The following is a 22,575-nucleotide window of genomic DNA, read 5'->3' as shown; positions in this document are numbered from 1 at the left end:
ATTTTATACCAGGTAACCTGTTATGTGACAAGCTCCGTGAAAGCACGGAGCCTGTTTTTAACTGTGTAGCCGACCGTCGCTAAGGGTTGACATGTGGTTAGGAGGGAGCGTTGAAGGCGCATGAACTGACCAGGTTCACCTCCGAAGGGCAGCAGAGCCTGTTTAGGCTCACAAGTGGCTGACATTTAAGATTTCTTAAATGACATCAGGAGGAAACATGAAGAAGACACTGTGTGTCGTCTGAGAGCATTAGATGTAGCAAATAGAAACACAGAACACCCAGTCTGAAATTCTACGTTTTTGTAGGAGTGTACTGAAAAGTTCATGGAAAGAATGAAATTATGAAACCCATGCATAGTTTTCTCATAATATGAATGACTGCTCATAGTAGACATTTCCTGTGAACTTTCTGAAATATTACAAAGGGTCTCTTAAAAGTTATGGAATATGTGTATTATGTATAAACTATGAATTCAAAAATTGTTTGCACCAAAACCTATCTCGAGGGTGTGTGTTTGCCATAGCTGTTAAGACACCCCTCTGGGATGCTCCCATCTGTATTGGAGCCCTGGCCTCAAGTTCTGGCCCCACTTGCAATCCAGCTTCCTGCTAATTCGCACCCTGGGAGGCAGCAGGTGATGGTTCAAGTACTGGGGTCCCTGCCGCCCACATGGGAGACCCAGACTGAGTTCCAGGTTCCTGACTCTGGCCTGTCCTAGGCATGGAAGTTTTGGGCATTTGGGGAGTGAGCCAGGGAATGGAAGACACTCCTCCTCCTTTCTCCTCTTTCTCCCTGTCCGCCTTTCAAATAAAATAAAAATAAATTTTAAAGCAAAATAAGCTTTCAATTTCATTTTTCCATGAACTTTGTGGAGTGGCCTTGTATATATATATATATATGTCCCAAATGTCACATAAGACATACTTACTACAAATTTTTTTGTTGGATGCTTTCAATACACGGGCATTTTATAGGTACTTGTGAATTTTTTATATAAAAGTTACACAACAGTGTAAGTACACTTAATGCCACTGAATTCTACGCTTAAAATTTGTTAAAATTGGGGCCAGTGCTGTGGCTAGTGGGTTAAGCTGCCGCCTGCAGTGTGGGCTTCCCATATGGGCGCAGGTTCGAGACCCGGCTGCTCCACTTCCTGTCCAGCTCTCAGCTATGGCCTGGGAAGGTGGTAGAAGATGGCCCAAGTCCTTGGGTCCTTGCACCCACGTGGGAGACATGGAAGAAGCTCCTGGCTCCTGGCTTCAGATCAACCCAGTTCCTGCCACTGCAGCCATCTAGGGAGTGAACCAGCAATGGAAGATCTCTCTGTCTCTGCCTTTCCTTTTCTCTGTGTAATTCTGACTTTCAAATAAATAAATCTTTTTAAAAATTTGTTAAAATTATAAATTTTGCATTATGCATGTTTTACCACAATTTAAAAATATATATCTAGTAAAAAAGTGTTATCATTCCCTCTTTTTTTTTTTTTTTTTTTTTTTGACAGGCAGAGTGGACAGTGAGAGAGAGAGAGACAGAGAGAAAGGTCTTCCTTTGCCATTGGTTCACCCTCCAATGGCCGCCGCGCCCAGCGCGCTGTGGCCGGCGTACCGCGCTGATCCGATGGCAGGAGCCAGGTACTTATCCTGGTCTCCCATGGGGTGCAGGGCCCAAGCACTTGGGCCATCCTCCACTGCACTCCCGGGCCACAGCAGAGAGCTGGCCTGGAAGAGGGGCAACCGGGACAGAATCCGGTGCCCCAACTGGGACTAGAACCAGGTGTGCCGGCACCGCAAGGTGGAGGATTAGCCTAGTGAGCCGCGGAGCCGGCCATCATTCCCTCTTTGAAATCTAAATTACTTCTACTACATAGAAGTCATCTTTTTTTAAGATTTATTTATTTACTTACTTACTTATTTGAAAGGCAGAGTTACAGAGAGGCAGAGAGAGAGAGAGGGAGAGAGGAGTTTTCCATCCATTAGTTCACTCCCCAAATGGCCACAATGGGAGGAGCTGGGCTGATCCGAAGCCAGGAGCCAGGAGCTTATTCCAGGCCTCCCATGCGGGTGCAGGGGCCCAAGGACTTGGGCCATCTTCTACTGCTTTCCCAGGCCATAGCAGAGAGCTGGACCAGAAGCCAGGACATGAACTGGTACCCATGTGGGATGCCAGCGCTGCAGGTGGCAGCTTTACCTGCTACTCCACAGCATCAGCCCCAGAAGTCTTCTTTATGCCACACCTCTAATTTCAGATAAACAACAGTGTTTTGGTATAAGTACATCCCTTGCAATAATTGGTACATATTTATCTTAAAACATTATTAGCTTATCTGAAACTCGCATTGCAGTGGGTGCCCTGTATTTTTTCTGGCAACCCTAGCAACAGTGAGCTTCAAAGGCACTACTGGACGTGGGCATGTGGCACAGTGGACGCCTGCATGCCAGATCAGAGTACTGAGTTCAAGTCTAACTCCTCTGCTTCCGCTGCGGCTACCTGCTAATGTGCACTCTGGGGAGACAGATGACGGACAAATATTTGGGTCCGGGAGACCAGGATCAAGCTCTGGGCTCCTGCTTAGTCCAGCTGTGGCTGATGAGGGCATTTTGGGAGTGAACCAGTTGATGGAAGATCTCTTTCTTGCTCTGCCTTTCAAATAAATTAAAATGAGAGACTGACACTGTGGCACAGCAGGCTAAGCTGTGGCCTGTGATGCCGGCATCCCAAATGGGAGCCCATTCGAGTCCCGGCTGCTCCATTTCCGATCCAGCTCTCTGCTGTGGCCTGGGAAAGCAGCGGAAGATGGCCCAAGGCCTTGGGCCCCTGCACCCACGTGGGAGACCTGGGAGAAGCTCCTGGCTCCTGGCTTCAACCTGGCTTGGCCCAGATTGATGCAGCCATTTGGGGAGTGAAACAGCTAATGTAAGATACTCTCTCTCTCTCTCTCTCTTTCTCTCTGTGTGTGTGTGTGTGTGTGTGTCCCTCTCTCTCTGTAACTCTGCCTTTCCAATTAATCAATTAATTAAAAATGAAAATAAAAGTACCATCTGGCCCTCCAAACTCCAGAACCTCCTCCCCACCCATTCCTTCCCCAAGAGCTGCTCACTCTGCCTTCTGGGGAGCTCCCACACCCCCACTTCTTCCCCAGGGCCCGCCTCCCCCACTGCCCTTTGTTCTCGCAGACTAACAGGTCCATAAAGACCATGCTGTCAGCACGCCAGGTGCTTGCGCGTTGCCTTCAGCTCAAGTCCCAAATCCCCGCCACTAATCCAGCCCCACCTCCCCCCACCCTCCACCCAGACGCTTTGGGGGTCTTTCTGCTGGAAGACTCCCCCTTCCCTACCTCCAAGCCACATTCTCAGCTTCAGGAACTGATCTTCAGAAAAGCCTCCTCCCTCTGACTAGGTCAGGCCCCCTGCTGTCGGCTGCACAGCACCCTACCCTTCCTTGTCCCCCTAGCATCCCTGTCCAGTGATCTGCCTCTACTGGACTGGGGCGGCCTCGGGCAGTACGGGGGGCCCAGGACTCAGCATCTGGCACCGTGCATGGCACAAGGCAGGTGCATGATACCTGTCTGAATGAATGAATGAATGAATGAATTGCCTGCCTTTCCTTATTCCCATGAAGCCACCTGCAAATAAGCTGGGATGAGGGAAATAGAGTGGAATGAGGGACAGTGGACAATCAGAGACAAAGACTTCCGGGGAAGAGGTATGTGAGCCGACCACGGGACACACACGCAGTGTGCAGGTCTCCTGGTCCCGGGCCGTTGCTGAATCTCTGGGTTCCCATCGTGAGCCACAGCAGGTGCTGGGCCCCAGGTGGACAGGGAGCCCCCCCACACACACACACATCCTGGCTCCATCTTCAACCCCATCAACAGCAGGTCCACATCACTCAGGGGACACCATTGTGCTGACCCCAAGACCGGGTTCTGTGTGTCACCCAAAGTGTTTGCTTCTCCACGCAACCCCTCATGGATGCACTGCCTCAGAGCCAAGAGGCCTGATTTACGTTAAGGGAGGTGCAGCAGTGGCTCCCGACCGTGACAGTCAGGGGTCCTACTGTGTGTCCCGTGTAGAAGCCACTGGCCTGATAAAGCGTGGGGATGGTCCCACCGCAGCTAGAGCATTGGCTGACCAGTGAGGGCTGAGGGGCTGAGCCATGACAGGTGGGACACCAAATGCAAGTTCAAGGGCCCCTCACCATCCCTCCCCGGGTTCCCCTGGGGGATTCACACTTCCGGTCCCACAACTTCAGGTTTGGCTGGACCAGAGCTCCCGGCTTGCTCCTGGCTTGGCAGGGACCCAGGGACGCTTTGCCAAAGGACAGGGTAAGAACTCCGGCCAACTCTAATGCTGTGGCCCCCACCTGGTTATTGGGAGTCCTCAGGCCAGTAGTCAGCAGCTTTTCTCCGAGCTGAGTTCGCGCTTTTTCTAGCTTCTCAACATAGAAATTTAGGTTATTTTTAAAAAAGATTTAAATGTGTCTTTATTTATTTGAAAGATAGAGTTACAGAGAGGCAGAGACAGAAAGAGAGAGAGAGAGAGAGAGGTCTTCCACACGCTAGTTCATTGTCCAGATGGCCTCAATGGCCAGAGCTGAGCCGATCCGAAGCCAGGAGCCTGGAGCTTCTTCCGGGTCTCCCACACAGGTGCAGGGGCCCAAGCACTTGGGCCATCTTCCACTGCTTTCCCAGGCTACAGCAGAGAGCGGGATCGGAAGTGGAGCAGCCAGTACTCGAACTGGTGCCCATATGGGATGCCGGCACTGCAGGCAGTGGCTTAACCTGCTATGTCACAGCACCGGCCCCCTCATGGGTTTTCATATGTTGTATTTCATTTCCTTCCTTGTTAAGTATTTTCTAGTTTCCACTGTGATTTCTTCTTCAACCCGCTGGTTGTTAGAGAGTGTGTTGTTCAATTTTCACATCTAAGGCATCTTCAAAAAGTTCACAGAAAATGAACATGAAAACACTATACATATCGTTCCAAAAATTCTGTCCCATAATAATTTTTTTAATTCTATTTTCCATGGATTTTTGAAGTACTCTTATATTTGTGAATGTCCCATGCTCCCTTCTGTTACTGATTTATTATTTTATTACATTGTGGTCAGGAACTATCAGTTTTGAAAGTTAATGGATACTCTCTGCAAGGTCCATTCTGGAGAATGTTCCATGTGCACGTGAGAACAATGTGTGTTCTGCTGTTACGGGAGAGCGTCCTATACACGTCTGTCACATCTCCTTGGCATCTCCTGTTCCCTTGCTGGGCCTCTGCTCGGGTGGTCTATGCCTCACCGAGAGCGAGATATTGACGTCTCCATCCACGACTGTTGAATCGTCTACTTGTCTACCAATTCTGTCAGTTTTGCTGCCAGGATTTGGTGGCTCTGTTGGATGATGTACGTGTTTCTAATTTTTATCTCTCTTAACCAAGTGACTTTGCCATCATTATAAAATGTCGTCACTGGAGGGTGGAGATGGTTAGAATCAGAATGTGCCAACCCAAACAATAAAGAAAGAGATAGAGCTGGGAGGTTGTGAAGAGGGGTTCTCATACGATCGCCTGACGGTAACCCTCACAAACGATTCGCCAGAACCACAGCTTTGCATAGAGGCCACCACAGTCTTAGACAGAATAACTGCCCCTGCTGAGTCATCCACCCGGGGAGCTATCCCGTCAACCTCAGTTAGCATCATCCTTATTGCTGCGTCACCCTGGTCAGTGATCCTGCTGCCTAAGGCTGACTGGTCCAAAATAGCTTATGCAATGCCTTTGGTGCCGCTCAGGAGGCCCCGCCTCCCATGTCAGAGTGTCTGGGTTCTGGTTCCACATCCAACTCAGCTTCCCGTTGGCATCCACCCTGGGAGGCAGCAGGATGCTCCAGTTGTCGACTGTCACCCACAGGGGAGGCTTGGATGGAATCCCTGGCTCCTGGCTTTGGCTCTGGCTGTTGCAGGCACTTGGGAGATGATCCACCAGATGAGATGTTTCTCTCTCTCTCTCTCTCTCTCTCTCTCTCTCTCCCTATCTCTCAATGTGTGTGAGTATGTGTGTGTCTGCCTTTCAAATAAATTTTGAGAAAGCCTCCTCTTGCCTCTACTTCCCTGAGTACGCTGTAGTTTATCAGAGCGTGTGTCTCCACGGCATTGCAATCCCCCTCTGATCCTGGGAGTGACCTTTGTCTTCACTCTGCTCTGTGTGGTGTCGGGACAGCTACTGCCAGTCTCTTGTGGTTATTGTTTGCATGGTGTCTTCTCCTATCCTCTTAGGGTGAATATTTCTTTTTCTTTTTTTTACAGGTAGAGTTATAGACAGTGAGAGACAGAGAGAAAGGTCTTCCTTCCATTGGTTCACTCCCCAAATGGCCGCTATGGCTGGCGCCGCACCGATCCGAAGCCAGGAGCCAGGAGCCAGGTGCTTCCTCCTGGTCTCCCACGCAGGTGCAGGGCCCAAGCACTTGGGCCATCCTCCACTGCCCTCCCACACCACAGCAGAGAGCTGGACTGGAAGAGGAGCAACCGGGACTAGAACCCAGCACCCATATGGGATGCCGGCGCCGCAGGTGGAGGATTAACCAAGTGAGCCACGGTGCCGGCGCCCGGGGTGAATATTTCTTTAAAGTTTCTCATTTGCTCCTGAACTGCAGGCAGGGTCAGAAGCCACCAGCACAAGCCTGTTCAACGGAGCGTGCGTAGGAAAGGACGATGTTCTGCCTTCGGTTTGTTTATGTAGTGCAGTGTTTCTCCAGCTTGAGAAATGCTGGAGCCTCCTTAAAGGAAAAAAAAATGCCTTTGGCACCTCCTAGTGTCGGCAAATAGGTTTCCTTTTATTAATTAGGTAGGTGCGCTTTTAAAACCAAGCTCCGGCTTGTAGGGTTTTTACAGCCACAAAACCAAGCCCAATTTATAAATGAATTATAAACAAACTGCAAAGCAATAAAATGGAAGAACAAACCCGGTAGCTCCACGTTCAGAAATCATGTTTGGTTGGGATTCTCCTGCCACTGGCAGAATAAAGTGAAATGTCTCATTTACCTCACGTCCCAAATAAACCAACTCAACCATTACTGATTTTTTTGTCAAGCTACGACTGGCTGGGACAGAGCACGTTAAGTTCGTCTCTTTATGGTCCCCTTCCTGGCCCCACCCAAGAAGATCCGTAACCCAAACACATAATGGGTTCCATCTGATGCTTCTAGAATATTCTTAGGTTGATTTTTTTTTTCAAAGACTGCCATCAAAGTGAAGACACAATTTTTCAATTCATGGAAGAGAGCTAGTAAGTGTAGAATTTGAAAGACATTGGCATGGAGCTTGTCTTTAAGGGTGTGGCTCAACCCTTCGCAAAGGGCTCTGTGTGAACCCTTGGGCTGTGTTACCTGCCAAGACACTTGCTCAAAGTCTGCCATGGTAGAGAGTGGAACAGTCATAACCGGTCGCCCGGAGGTGGAGGCAGAGAGGAGGGGGACCGTCACAGAGGTGCACTCGGACTGCAGGAATAACTTCTCGTGATGTATGGCGCAGGAGGACGACTCTGGCTGACAGCCACTAATTATATATTGCAAAATAGCGCGTAGAGAGGAGGTTGAATGTTCTCAACACAGAGACGTGATACATGACTGTTGTAGACATATATTGAAACATTACACTGAACACTGTAAATATGTATAATTGTTATGTGTCAGTTAAAATCTGCTTTAATTTTTTAACAGACTATTTGACAGGTCAAATGATGGAGAGACAGAAAGACAGTGAGAGAGAGAGAGAGAGAGAGAGATCGATCTTCCATCCACTGGTTTACTCTCCAAATGGCTGCAATGGCCCAGGGTAGTCCAGGCCTAAGCCAAAAGCCTGGAACCTTATCTGGGTCTCCCACATGAGTGGCAGGTGCCCAAGTACCTGGGCCATCTTCCAGTCCTTGCCAAGTGCGTTAGCAGGGAGCTGGGTTGGAAGTAGAGCAGCTGGGACTCGAACCAGCGCTCCAATTTGGGATGCGAACATCACAGTGTGGGCTTAACCTGCTGCGCCGCGGTCCAGGCCCTTGTTTCATTGGTAAATTACGCTTATGCAGGGCGTTTCCTTCAGTTCTATCAGTGACGATCTCGAGCCGGTCGCCATGACTTGACCCGGAAGCGGGCTGGTGGCTGGGTTTACTCCACCCACCAGCTGGGCAAATAGGCATCGATCAGGCCGTGGGCCCTGCCACCGTGGTGCGTGAGGAGCAGGACCAGGCGGTGAGCGGGTTGCTGAGAAGCAGGGAGGAAGCAGCCCTGGCTTCAGAGCTGAGCTAACTTGGCCTTGGCCCCGAGTTCCGACCAGGGCCCTGCACTCCCTGCCCTGACTCCCATCCTTACTGTCACCCACGGAACAAGCTGCAGGAGAACAGAACAGTCAGGGCCATGACCCGAAAGAGGTGACTGATACTGGAGTATCTATCGCCCTGTCCTCAGGGAGGGGTCAGACCATGCAGGCCACTCGCGGGAGGGCACGCCCAGGCGGAGCTGGGCAAGGCATTTGGTATCACCACTTCCCTGTCTGCTGTACTCAATAAACAGATGACTATAAATAGCCCGTGCCTCTCGGTGCACAGCATTGCATAATTAACACCCATGGGAAGGTTTTGGCCAGGACTGGGATGGAACACTTGCCTTGCATTGTGACCCAACAAATTCACCCGAGGACCACTTAACCACCAGTTAACCCCTTATAGAAGATGCGAGAAGGAAAAATGCCTACAATGGTAGGCAAATTAATTTGTGAGACATGCGCTATCCTTCTCTCCCTAATCTCTTCTCAAGGAACCATGCAATGGGAGTCATGGCTGATGCCTTCAATTATTTTGCCCAGGGATAGTTCAACAAGGATTTATGATATAAAATTCTCCACAAAAAATCTTGTATTTCCAGAGCGCTAAGTTTAGGGAAAATGAATAAGTTCAGCAGAGTGGCAGAATACAAATCAACACCCAAAACTCAGTTGCATGTCTCTCATTAACAATGATTCTGAAAAGAAAATTCGAAAAAATAATCCTACCTACAACAGCATTGAAAATAATAGAATACTTGGGCATAAATTAACCAAGGTGATAAAAGACTTGTACATTGAAAACCACAAAAACATTAATGAAAGACATTAAAGAAAACTCAAACAAATGGAATAACATCCCTATTCATGGATTGGAGTACTTAATTTTTTTATTTTTTTATTTTTTTTTTTTTTTGACAAGCAGAGTGGACAGTGAGAGAGAGAGAGACAGAGAGAAAGGTCTTCCCTTTGCTGTTGGTTGACCCTCCAATGGCCGCCGCGGCTGGCGCACCGCACTGGGCTGAAGCCAGGAGCCAGGTGCTTCTCCTGGTCTCCCATACGGGTGCAGGGCCCAAGCACTTGGGCCATCCTCCACTGCACTCCTGGGTCACAGCAGAGAGCTGGCCTGGAGGAGGGGCAACCGGGACAGAATCCGGCGCCCTGACCGGGACTAGAACCCGGTGTGCCGGTGCTGCAGGCGGAGGATTAGCCTAGTGAGCCGCGGCACCGGCCTGGAATACTTAATATTGCTGACTGTCCATACCACACAGAGTAATCTACAGATTTAATGCAATCTTACCAAAATCCCAATGGCACGGTTTGCAGAAATTTTTTTAAAATGGATATAAAATATCAAGGAACCCTAAATAACCAAACAATCTTGGAAAAGAACAAAATTACAGGACTCACACTTCCTGATTTCAAAATGTATTACGGGCCAGTACTGTGGCATACCAGGTAAAGCTGCCGCCTGCAGTGCTGGTTCTAGTCCCGGCTGCTCCACTTCCCATCCGGCTCTCTGCTATGGCCTGGGAAAGCAGCAGAAGATGGCCCAAGTGCTTGGGCCCCTGCACCTGTGTGGGAGACCCGGAAGAAGCTCCTAGCTCCTGGCTTTGGATTGGCCCAACTCTGGCCTTTGCGGCCATTTGAGGAGTGAATTATAGTCTAAAATGACTCATGTTCCAAAATAACCAGAAAAAAATAAATAGAAATGGCAAGTGTGTGAGGAGGTGGAAATGCTAATTATCCTGACTGGATTATTGCATGTTGTAGACCCTTATCAAATTATAATACTATAAATATAATTTATAGTACCATAAATATGTACAAATTTTCTGTCAACTGAAAACGAAGAAGCAAACTGCATACATAAAAATTTTTAAATGCAGATGGGTAAAACTGCCACCTGCAGTGCCAGCATCCCATATGGGTACCAGTTCTAGTCCTAGCTGCTCCACTTCCAGTCCCACTCTCTGCTATGGCCTGGGAAAGCAACAGAAGATGGCCCAAGTCCTTGGGCCCCTGCACCTGCATAGGAGACCCAGAAGAAGCTCTTGGCTCCTGGCTTCAGATCGGCATAGTTCTAGCCATTGCGGCCATTTGGGAAGTGAACCAGCAGATTGAAGATCTCTCTCTCTCTCTCTCTCTCTCTCTCTCTCCCTCTCTCTCTCTCTTTCTTTGCCTCTCTGTAACTCTGCCCTTTCAAATAAATACATATTTTTAAAAAGTTTTAAATGTTTTTAAAGTTGCATTGCTGAAAGGTGTGTGGATATATTGACACAACATCTGGGATTGACTTTGAAGTTGTATGGAAGGGGAGGGAGTGTGAGCACGGACACACAGCGCAATGTGTGGCTGCAGTGGGCAGATCGGAAGTCAAGGTCTTCTCCTCCCACTGCTGCCATGTTGCTAAGAGACAGTCTGGGGCTGGTGCTGTGGCATAGCAGGTAAAGCCACTGCCTGCAGTGCCAGCATCCCATATGGGCGCTGGTCTGAGTTCTGGCTGCTCCGCTTCCCATCCAGCTCCCTTGGTAATGTGCCTGGGAAAGCAGTAGAAGATGGCTTAAGTGCTTGGGCCAATGCACTCTTGTGGGAGACCTGGAAGAAGCTCCTGGCCCCTGGCTTCGGATTGGCACAGCTCTGACCATTGCAGCCATTTAGGGAGTGAACCAGCAGAAGGAAGACCTCTCTCTCTTTCTCTCTCTCTCCTCTCTCTCTCTCTCTTTGTAACTCTACCTTTCAAATAAATAAATAAAATCTTTTTAAAAAGTAAATTTAAAAAAGGCAAAGCACACACTTGGGAGTGGGAGCAACCTTATGAGAGAGAGAGTGAGCGAGAGAGTGAGCGAGAGAGAAAGAGAAAGCTTCAATGAACAAAATTGGATGTTGTGGCATAACAGGTAAAGCCACACCAGCATCCCATATGGGCACAGGTTCAGGTCCCAGACGCTCCACTTCTGATCCAGCTCTCTGCTGTGGCCTGGGAAAGCAGTAAAAGATGGCCCAAGTGCTTGGTCCCCTGCAACCACTTGGGAGAGCTGGAAGAAGCTCCTGGCTCCTGGCTTCAGCCTGGCCCATCCCTGGCTATTGCAGTCATTTGGGGAATGAATCAGTGGATTTAAGAGCTCTCTGATGATCCAACATGGGAAGCAGAGCACACAGCAGACTCATAGAATGACAAATGCCCTACATATCACTCTGACCTCAGAATCAGCCCTTAAGGCATCTGGATCAGGCTGAAAAATGCATGAGAGAATTTCAGGCATGGAAAGCCAAGACACTGTGGCAAAAAATGATTTACATGAAAGATCTCTGTTAGTGTGTTCCCAGTGGAAAGAAGGGGCCATCAAAGAAGGATGTACTTTTCTCTGAAGGGAGGAGAGAGCTTCCACTTTGCTTATGGCCCTGTCTAGATACTGATGAAGTTTGTGGACTCAGAAGGCTTCCATAGCCTTGGCAGCTCATGACAAGAGCCTCGGGTGATTACTGACATCATAAATAAGAGTGTCAGTTGTTAAATCAACAACATGAGTCACTGTGCACTTGCTGCCCCTGTAGGAACTCTATCCTTAATGTGTTGTACTATGAGAAATAAAGGTAAAACTTGTCTTAAAACAGTACTTGGTGTGTCTGTGTGGGTGTAAAAACTGTTGAAATCTTTACTTAGTACAGAGTTGGTCTTCTGTATATAAATATAATTAAAAATAAATCTTGGCCAGCACCGCGGCTCAATAGGCTAATCCTCCGCCTAGCGGCGCCGGCACACCGGGTTCTAGTCCCGGTCAGGGCGCCGGATTCTGTCTCGGTTGCCCCTCTTCTTCCAGGCCAGCTCTCTGCTGTGGCCTGGGAGTGCAGTAGAGGAAGGCCCAAGTGCTTGGGCCCTGCACCCCATGGGAGACCAGGAGAAGCACCTGACTCCTGCCTTCGGATCAGCGTGGTGCGCCGGCTGCAGTGGCCATTGAAGGGTGAACCAACGGCAAAGGAAGACCTTTCTCTCTGTCTCTCTCTCTCACTGTCCACTCTGCCTGTCAAAAAAAAAAAAAAAATCTTAATGAAGAATGAGATGTGAGAGGGAGTAGGAGGTGGAATGTTTTGGGGTGGGAGGGCAGCTATGGGGGAAAAACTGCTGTAATCCAAAAGTTGTACTTATGAAATTTCTCTCTCAAACTCTGCCTATCAAATAAATAACTAAATCTTTTTTTAAATTGCTTTTAAAAAGCCAGGTAGTCTTTTTATGGGATGGGGTGGTTTCTGGGATGATGCTTAATTGACTATTCAATTAAGTGTGGAGTTCGGGCAGAGCTTGCATAGCGCCCATTTCTGTGCCCCCCCTTCTTTCTAAATTTTTATCTTTTTAAGATTTTATTTATTTATTTATTTATTTGCGATGTAGAGTTACAGACAGAGGGTGAGACAGAGATAAAGGTCTTCCATTCAATGGTTCACTCCCCAAATGGCCACAGTGGTCAGAACTGGGCCAGGCCGAAGCCAGGAGCTTCTTCTGGGTCTCCCACGTGGGTGCAGAGGCCTGAGGACTTGGGCCATCTTCCACTGCTTTCCCAGGCCTCAGCAGGGAGCTGGTTGGGAAGAGGAGCAGCTGGGACAAGAACCAGCATCCATATGGGCACCGCAGGCAGAAGCCTACTATGCCGCAGTGCCGGCCCCCATCCATGTCCTTTCATCGGGGATGAAGCAAGGGTCACGACCTTTGAGCACAGAGGAAGGAGGATCGGGTGCATGACGGGCAGTGGGAGTGCCGAGCCTGCAATGGTGTTGGATATTTCTAGCTGGAGCCAGCTGTTAAGTAGCGACACCTGGCACCTGCACTTTGCACAGAAGGGGATGGGCTTTGTGGGTGGGGGGTGCATTCAGCCGCGGCTCCTCCTCGCTCACCAGCGACCTGCCTGCATCAGTCCAGCCCGAAACACCAAGAGTGCCCAGGTGGAGAAACCGCACCTTAAAATCTTCTGTGGATGGCACTTCTTGGACAGCCACCGGGAACCCACACATTTTCCATATCCTGACTTCGTTCCTTCTTTGGAAGAAATGTTTCTTGATAAGCATTTGGGTTTTTCTGTTAGTAAAATCACTGCTTTATTCTTGGGGAAGTAAAACAAGGGTGTGGTCTTACCTTTGGCCACTGCACGGGGAGTACAGGCCTGGCCCTGGCTCGTGCTGAAGGAGGCAGTGCAGGTGGTGAACCATCGGATGGAAGACCTCTCTCTCTCTGCTTCTCCTCTCTCTTTGTAACTCTGACTTTCAAATAAGTAAATAAATCTTAAAAAAAAAAAAAAAAAAAAAAAAAAAGAAGAAGAAGAAGAAGAAGGTGAGCGAAATCATCTGGTCTGGCCCTGCCAAGCAACCAGAGGTGGCACTTGAACTTCACAAACCTACAGCAGGCTAATGCTTAAGTTGATGATTTTGTACGGCCCGTGAACAATATCATGAATTTCCAAATGGCCCTCGGCAGAACAAAAGGTTCCCCACCCATGCCAGCCGAGCTTGGAATAGTTCCAGAAGGCACCAGCCGGTAAGTGGGTGTGGCAGGGTTGTCTAGGGGGGCCCCTGGAAGTGGAGCCCCTGAAAGGAATGAGAAGGAGTGCCCGGCTCTCTAGGGGACAATGAACCTATTCAGGGAGTTCCTTCTCGCTCCCTCCGACGTCCAGGTCTGTGCGCACTGCCTCCAGGGGAGAACATTTGCCAAGATCACTGTGGTTCCAAGGAACTTGACCAGTCCTTCCGAGACGGCGCGAGGCCACCAGCAAGCAGGCAGTTCTTCAAGGCCTCGAACCCTTTCCCGTGGGCCCCACGAGTGCTCCAGCTCCCGGTGTTGGCGTGCGACTGCCTGGGCTGGAATTCCCTCCCTTTGCCCTTGACCCTTCGGGGCACGGCAGTCTTATCTGTTCTCTGGAAAGTGAAGGGATGGGTCCATTCTTGTTCTCGACTGGCCCCACAGAGCAGAGAGCAAAGGCCAGAAGGTGCCAACGTGGAGCGCAGAGCCCAGGAGGGAGAACAGATGCTGTGGCCAGGTGGCTGGCTTAGAAATTGGGAGGATTCATCAGCAATTCTGGAGTGTTCGCATATGTATTTCCCTGAGCAGGGTTTAATATCACTAAGAATCATGACCGTTTGGAAAACAATAAATAAATTTTGATTCTGGTGTCATAGAGAAATTGGTTTAAAAAAAATAAAAAAACAAGGCATCTGTCTTGTATGTTTGTTTTCCTCTAATAGGGAACTTGAGCTGTGCCCTAAGCGTCCCCTGTCGCTGGCCTTGCACCAGCTCTGTGTGGTGGCTGATTCCTGTAACTCACATCACGGCGATGATAGCCATCAAGAACAAATAATTGAACCAAAGCCGGGATCCTCCTACTTCTGTTGCCATTTGCTTCAGGGAACGGAAGTTGAAAGGAGATCAAGCGCAGGCACCTGTCCCCAGAAACGCTGGGCGTGCCCTGCACACCCCACCCTGTGCCCGTCTCATCAGCACAGACCGCTTACAAACATAGACCACATAGTCACGCTTGGTTCCTTCACTCCAAAGCACTTATTGTCAAGAAGCGCATTTCTCTGATTCGGTGTTGGCCCCTGAGCCAATAGACCTTCTTCCTCAAATGCAGAGTTCAAACTTTGCCCATGACTAAGCACACAGTGCCTACGCACACTTCCTCTTCTCTGCAGGAAATCTTTATATTTTTTTAAGGTTTATTTATTTACTTGAACTCAGAGATACAGAGAGAGGAGAGACAGACAGAGAGATAGAGAGAATCTTCCAACCACTGGTTCACTTCCCCAGATGGCCGCAATGGCCAGAACTGGGCCAGGCCAAAGCCAGGAGCCAGTAGCTTCATCCGGGTCTCTGATGTGGGTGGCAGGGGCCTGAAAACTTGGGCCATCTTCTATTGCCTTCCCAAGCACGTTAGCTGGGAGCTGGGACACGAACTGGTGCCCATATGGGATTGCTGGCATTGCTGGTGGCAGGTTAACCCACTTCACCACAACACTGGCCCCCAGAGAGCTTATTTGTTTCATGCATGAAACTTAAAAAACAAACAATTGACTACCATAAGAAAAAAAATTACCACGCTCACCACCCAAAAGTATGGAAACAGATAACGCAGAATAATTGTCAGGCATTTCTTTCTGAGTTGGCACACCGACATGAAGCAGAGACTTAAGGGATAGGGCTCACGAGGATTGAACCCAACTCAGATGTCAGCTCTGCCACCTACTGGTTGGCTAAGCTTGGGCAAAGAATTTCACTTGTGTGCTTAAAATCTAGGAAGTGAGTGTTGTATGTGTCGCAGCTCAGCAGGTCAAGCTGCCGCCTGCAATGCTGGCATCCTGAATGAGTGCCGGTTTGAATCCCAGCTGCTCCACCTCTGATCCAGTTTCCTGCTGGTGTGGCCTGGGAAAGCAGCAGCAGATGCACCCACGTGGGAGACCTGGAAACAGCTCCTGGCTCCGGCTTCTGCCTGGCTCAGCCCTGGTTGTTACAGTCATTTGGAGAGTGAACCGGCGGATGGACGGACTCTCTCTCTCTCTCTCTCTCTCTGCCTTTTAAATAAATAAACAAATCTTTTAAACGGGCATGCTCACCCCCGGGTCACCGGGCTATTCCAGAGATAAGTAGTGATGGACACACAGCCTCTAGCACAAGTCATAACTGCATTATTATCTAAAAGATTCTAGAATCACACACACTGCAGACACATTTGCTTCGTTGTTTTTTTGTTTTGTTTTGTTTTAAGAAAACACAGATGCTAATGCTGATTTGAAACCAAATCAAACTCCCCCCTCCTCGGTCCTTCCCCATCACACAACCCCATCCCATCTGGCTGCTGAGGTCACAACCGCCTGTCACCTCTGAGTCCTTCCTCTCTCATGCCCCACCTTCTCTCTGTCAGATCTTCCAGTGCTGCCTCCAAATACCTTGAATCCCTTTACTGCCCTCCGCTGCTGCTGCCCTGGTTCAAGCCACCAGCTGGAGAACCAGGACGCACTTGGAAACACACATCCAGGAGAGTTTTGACCAAGTTGACACATAAATTAGCCATCACAAGATGCTCAGAAAATGACTGACTCGTTCACCGAACCACTGAGATCAGAATTCAAATGCTTAAGTTACGCTGTTATCAATGAATTTAAAAAAAAAATACTACTTTCAGGGCCAGCGCTGTGGTGTAGCAGATAAAGCCGCCTCTTGCAGTACCGGCATCTCATACGGGCGCTGGTTTGAGTCCCGGCTGCTCCTTTTCCAACCCAGCTCTCTGCTATGGCCTGGGAAAGCAGTGGAAGATGGCCCAAGTCCTTGGGCCCCTGCACCCATGTGGGAGACTGGAAGAAGCTCCTGGCTCCAGGTTTCAGATTTGCACAGCTCCAGCTGTTGCAGCCATTTGGTGAGTGAACCAGTGGATGGAAGACCTCTCTCTCTGTCTCCCCCTCTCTCTGTCTGTTACCCTACCTCACAAATAAATAAATAAGATCTTTTTTTTAAAAAATGCACTCTATTATGAGATATGGACATCTCAAGCACCAAATGCCCGCCCTCAAATCACTTCACTCTTTTCTCTTTTTTAAAGATTTATTTATTTATTTTAAAAGTCAAAGTTACAGAAAAAGAGATCTTTCACCTGCTGGTTCACTCCCCAGATGGCCACAAGGATGCCAGGAGCCAGGAGCTTCCTCTAGGTCTCCCATGTGGACTCAGAGGCCTTAAGACCTGGGCCATCCTCCACTGCTTTTCCCATGCCATTAGCACAGAGCTGGATGAGAAGTGGAGCAGCTGGGACTTGAACCGGCGCCCATGAGAGATGCTGGCACTGCAGGTGGCGGCTTAACCTGCTACGCCACGACGTCGGCCCCATCATTTCACTCTTAAGCTGCCCTGTTCCTTATTTATTCTCCTCCTTTCCATCTGGCACAGCCACCTGTGTCTACTTTTCCCCACGTTGCCAATTTCCCTTATGGTTTCTAGGGTCGGTGTAGTCTTTTCCCATCCTATCCGAATCTTCCCACCCTCACCGCAGTGACTGCCAACAGCAAGGATTTTGACAGGTGTGAGATGAGGCTCACTCCATCCCCGTGAGTGTGGCTCCCTTCCTACAGGTCCTGGGAAAGCAGTAGAAGATGGCCCAAATCCTTGGGCCCCTGCACCTGCATGGGAGACCCAGAAGAGGCCCCTGGCTCCTGGCTCCTGGCTCCTGGCTCCTGGCTCCTGGTTCCTGGCTTCGGTTCAGCACAGCTCCAGCCATTGCAGCCATTTGGGGAGTGAACCAGCGGAAGGAAGACCTTTCTCTGCCTCTGCCTCTCTGTAACTCTGCCTTTCAAATAGATAAATAAATCTTAAAAAAAAAAAAAAAAAAAAAAGACACCTGTATTACTGGGATTTGATGAGGAGTCTCTCTCTCTCTCTCTCTCTCTCTCTCTCTCTCTCTCGCACACACACACGAGTACAGCCTGAGGCGTTCCAGAGATGCTGTTGTATGGGAAAGCAATGCATTCTCATATATGTATCATGTCCCCAGCCACTTCACCAAGCCGCCCAATGCTGGTGAAACACACCTGAGTCCCTGGAATGTTCCAGAACAACAGTTCCCAAAGTGTGGTCCCAGAACCCCGTGCAGGGGATCTGCAAGATCGTAGTCACACCAAGAGCTTCCTGTCCTCTGCGCTCTCGTGCTCAAAGCGCGGCGTGCAGTGGGGTTTCCAGAGCCTTCGCTGTGTGTGGTATTGAACCTGCTCACAGCAGGGCGATAAAGAATCCAGCCTCCCTGAGGCCAGAAGGGAAAGAGATTTATAAAATGTCTATAAAACAAGAACAGTTTTATCACTAAAATGTTTTGTTTGCTAAAGTATAATTATTCCTCATAAAAACAGATTTATTACTTTTGCATGAATGCATAAGTAAATATTTATATTTTTTCTTTTTCTTTTTTTCTTTTTGACAGGCAGAGTTAGACAGTGAGAGAGAGAGAGACAGAGAGAAAGGTCTTCCTTCCGTTGGTTCACCCCCCAAATAACTGCCATGGCCGGCACTGCGCCAGTCCAAAGCCAGGAGCCAGGTGCTTCTCCTGGTCTCCCATATGGGTGCAGGGCCCAAGCACTTGGGCCATCCTCCACTGCACTCCCGGGCCACAGCAGAGAGCTGGACTGGAAGAGGATTAACCTAGTGAGCTACAGCGCCGGCCTTACATTTTTTTCTTAGTCTTAATTTCTTTTTTTTTTTTTTTAAAAAAAACTTATTTGTTGAAAGGCAGAGTGACAGAGAGGGAGAGACAGAGATCTCATAAAAATAGATTTATTACTTTTGCATGAATCCATAAGTAAATATTTACATTTTTCTTACTCTTAACTTTTTTTTTAAAGATTTATTTCATTTTTTTTTTATTTGAAAGACAGAGTTACAGAGAGAGGTAGAGACAGAGAGAAAGGTCTTCCAACTCTTGGTTCACTCTCCAGATGGCCACAATGGCTGGAGCTGTGCAGATCCGAGGCCAGGAGCCAGGAGTTCCTTCCAGGTCTCCCATGCGGGTGCAGGGGCCCAAGGACTTGGGCCATCTTCCACTGCTTTCCCAGGCCATAGCAGAGAGCTGGGTTGGAAGAGGAGCAGCCGGGACTCGAACCAGCGTCCATATGGGATGCCGGCGCTTCAGGCCAGGGCTTTAACCCACTGCGCCACAGCGCCAGCCCCTCTTCTTTTTTAAAAAAGACTTTTTTGAAAGGCAGAGTGACAGAGAGGGAGAGACAGACAGAGATCTTCCATCTGCTGGTTCACTTCCCAATTGGCCACAATGGTTAGGGCCGGGCCAGGCCAAAGCCAGGAGCCTGGAACTTCATCAGGGCCTCCTTCGTGGGTGGCAGGGGCCGGAGAACTTGGACCATCTTCCCGACAATGACCCTTCAGCGTTCTTGGCCAGTGTGAATAGGCTCATGGGGTCCTGAGACCAAAAGGCTTGAGAACTGCTCTTCCGGAAAGACCATCAGAACTGCACGTGCGCCATGCTAATTTGGTGTTCTGGAGCCTGCCCTTGTGGGTCGCGTTCTCCCCTCACTTCATCTGTTAGCAGGGACTTCCCACGCCCTGGCGACGCCTCACAGCGAGAGAGCGGGGCCCAGTTTAGCTCCTGGCTGGAGCTGAAGGCTTCCAACGCTTCCAAAGGCCGGCGGTGTCTCCCAGACTCTGTTTTCTTCCACAAAATCTTCAGCAGTGACTGCTCTGGGGTGCGCTGCTCTGGTCTTTCAGAGTTGCTCCAACAGCAAGATTTTTCCCTTTTAGTATTAAAAAAATAGCCATTTGGCCGGCACCGCAGCTCACTAGGCTAATCCTCCGCCTTACGGCGCCGGCACACAAGGTTCTAGTCCCGGTCGGGGTGCCGGATTCTGTCCCGGTTGCCCCTCTTCCAGGCCAGCTCTCTGCTGTGGCCAGGGAGTGCAGTGGAGGATGGCCCAAGTCCTTGGGCCCTGCACCCCATGGGAGACCAGGAGAAGCACCTGGTTCCTACCTTCGGATCAGCGCGGTGCGCTGGCCGCGGCGGCCATTGGAGGGTGAACCAACGGCAAAGGAAGACCTTTCTCTCTGTCTCTCTCTCTCTCTCTGTCCACTCTGCCTGTCAAAAAAAAAAAAAAAAATAGCCATTTATTTCTAGCGGTGGTGCAGTTTTGAGCGAATCTTGATTTGCACCTCACTTTTTCTTGTTTGTGTTGGAGCACATCAGTGCGTATCAACTGTGATGGGGCGACACTGAGGTCACTTGTGGGGGCCAGCACTGTGGCGTAGCCAGTTAAGCTTCGGTCTGCGATACCGGCATCACGTGAGTGTTGGTTCGAGTCCCAGCGCCTCTGCTCCCAATCCAGCTCCCTGCTAATGCACCTGGGAGAAGCAGCAGAGGATGGCTGGACCCTGCACCCAGGTGGGAGACCTGGATGAAGCCCCTGGCTCCTGGCTTCAGCCTGGCCCAGCCCTGGCCGTTGCAGCTACATGGGGAGTGAACCCACAAATGGAAGATCTCTCTCTCTCTCTCTCTGTAACTCTGCCTTTCAAACAAATAAATCTTTAAAATAAGATCACTTGTGAAAGTGATGAAGGACAGCTATGCTCACAGAGACATTCCAAGCAATAGAGGCAAAATGAATGACAGAATCATACAATCCGCGTTTTGCAACTCCAAGTGGACACATCAGTTCAGGAGAGGCTCATCAATGGATACTAAAACCTAACCTCTCAGGGAAAACTGCTGGGGACAGATTTGCACAGTGACAACATCCTTTTCCGCCAATTGCTTGCTACTCCCAACGGGGAAAACTGACCTTGGCCGTGGACAGATCGGGCTGTCACCACCTCACCCCAGCGATCACTGGTGAATGAGAGGTCCACTTGGTCTGACTTGGGAAGGGCTCACCGCGATTTTTTTTTTAACTTACAATGGTGTGAAAGCAAGCCCCAGCCAGGAGAAACGCTTCTGGTGCTGGGATTTTGATTTTTCCCAGGCTAGCACATACGACAGGGCCCTCTGTGGACACGGGGCAGTGCAGTAGCTGAAGCGCCCAACAGCCCTGGTCACGAGGGAGAAGCACCAGCCCCCTACAGCGCCCCGGGCTGCTCGGCTGTGCTGTTGGGGAGGTCATGGTGTTCAGTGCACTCTCACATACACTGCTTTTTTTTTTTTTTTTTTTTTTTTTTTTTGACAGGCAGAGTGGACAGTGAGAGAGAGAGAGAGACAGAGAGAAAGGTCTTCCTTTTCCATTGGTTCACCCTCCAAAGGCCGCCGCGGCCAGTGCACCGTGCTGATCTGAAGGCAGGAGCCAGGTGCTTCTCCTGGTATCCCATGGGGTGCAGGGCCCAAGCACTTGGGCCATCCTCCACTGCACTCCTGGGCCACAGCAGAGAGCTGGCCTGCAAGAGGGGCAGCCGGGACAGAATCCGGCGCCCCGACTGGGACTAGTACCCGGTGTGCCAGCGCCGCAGGCAGAGGATTAGCCTAGTGAGCTGCAGCACTGGCCCTCACATACACTGCTTTCAACTGACCGGGGCGGGGGCAGGGTGGAGGTCACTGGGATACAACACACGGGACAGTGAGGAGCACCTGCTTTCTCGCCAATGCGCTCACCCTGCAGCCCACAGGCAGATGCGAAGTTTGTGGGGCCTAAAGCATATTTAACATCGTCAGTCCTTCCTCAAGGAAAAGACTACAAAACTAGTTACAAAAGTATTTACATAGAATGAGAAAACAAAGTTACAAGTTACAAAGCCCAAAGAGGAGTCACAGACCAAGAATGTCACCAAATGCTGGGAAACAGTATTGTGTTCACTGCCTGACACGTCTGTCTGATGCTTTCCCCTCCGCTGCTGGCCGCAGGTTCTCTGGACATTTGTGTAGGATCCTTTCCATAGAAGAGAAGTTTGTAGGTCGGCGCTGTGGCCCAGGGGGTTAAGCCGCTGTCTACTGTGCCAGCATGCCGTATGGGTGCTCCGCTTCCGACCCAGCTCCCTGCTAATGCACTTGCAAAAGCAGCAAAGGATACCTCAAGTCCTTGGACCCCTGCACCCACATGGGAGACCTGGAAGAAGCTCCTGGCTCCTGGCTCCTGGCTTCAGCCTGGCCCAGCTCCACTGTTGCAGGCATTTGGGGAGTGGGCCAGCAGATGGAAGACCTCTCTCTCTCTCTCTCTGTAACTCTGCCTTCAAATCAATAAATAAAATCTTAAAAGAAGAAGAAGAACAGGAACAACAGAGGTTCTCATCTGGCTGCAAGTTCAACCGCAGAATTCCCACCACCCACCCAATCAACTCAGCTAAGCCTGGGCATTGCCTGTCTTTGAACATGGCCAGAGACTTCTAAGGCACAGCCCGGGCAGAGGACACTGGCAAAGCCACTCCGGGCAGCCCACAGCCCCAGCCGTGCCTCGCTCTGACTCAGCACTGTGGCAGACAGAAACTGAGCCAGAGACAGGAAGCAGAAGCCTGGGGCCCACAGCGAGCACTGGGGCCCAGAAAAACCCTGGTCTGGTCACAGGGGACACTTAGGGGAGCTGAGAACTCGGGGCTGTCAGCCTGGTTTCTGCCCCTCCGTCTCCCTCTCTCCCACCCCTGCCTCACAGAGCAGCAAAGTCCCAGGAGGGTGAGGAGGGACGGCCCACAGGGGTTAAGCGGCACCACCCCAGGGCACAGGCTGCTGGATTGTGTGGCCCTGAAAGACAGCGGAGCATCTGCGAGCAGTCTGTCCCTTACCCGCGAGCCGTCCCTCCCGCCAGCCCTTGCATCCATAAAATG

General features: G+C 50.0%; 1 long non-coding RNA gene across 1 annotated transcript; it reads right to left on the bottom strand.

Annotated features, from left to right (window-relative positions):
* Positions 1-4,457: 4,457 nt before the first annotated feature.
* LOC138849237 (uncharacterized) lies at positions 4,458-20,914 on the bottom strand. The gene is made up of 3 exons (XR_011387723.1): positions 17,868-20,914; positions 13,435-13,580; positions 4,458-5,463 (listed from the first exon to the last, which is right to left on the bottom strand). It is a non-coding gene; the product is annotated as an uncharacterized lncRNA (long non-coding RNA).
* Positions 20,915-22,575: the final 1,661 nt, after the last annotated feature.

Source organism: Oryctolagus cuniculus, chromosome 4, assembly GCF_964237555.1.
Source record: "Oryctolagus cuniculus chromosome 4, mOryCun1.1, whole genome shotgun sequence".
Taxonomy (NCBI): Eukaryota; Metazoa; Chordata; class Mammalia; order Lagomorpha; family Leporidae; genus Oryctolagus; species Oryctolagus cuniculus.
The sequence above is the reverse complement of the archived record's forward strand: the minus strand, read 5'-3'. Positions and strand labels throughout refer to the sequence as shown.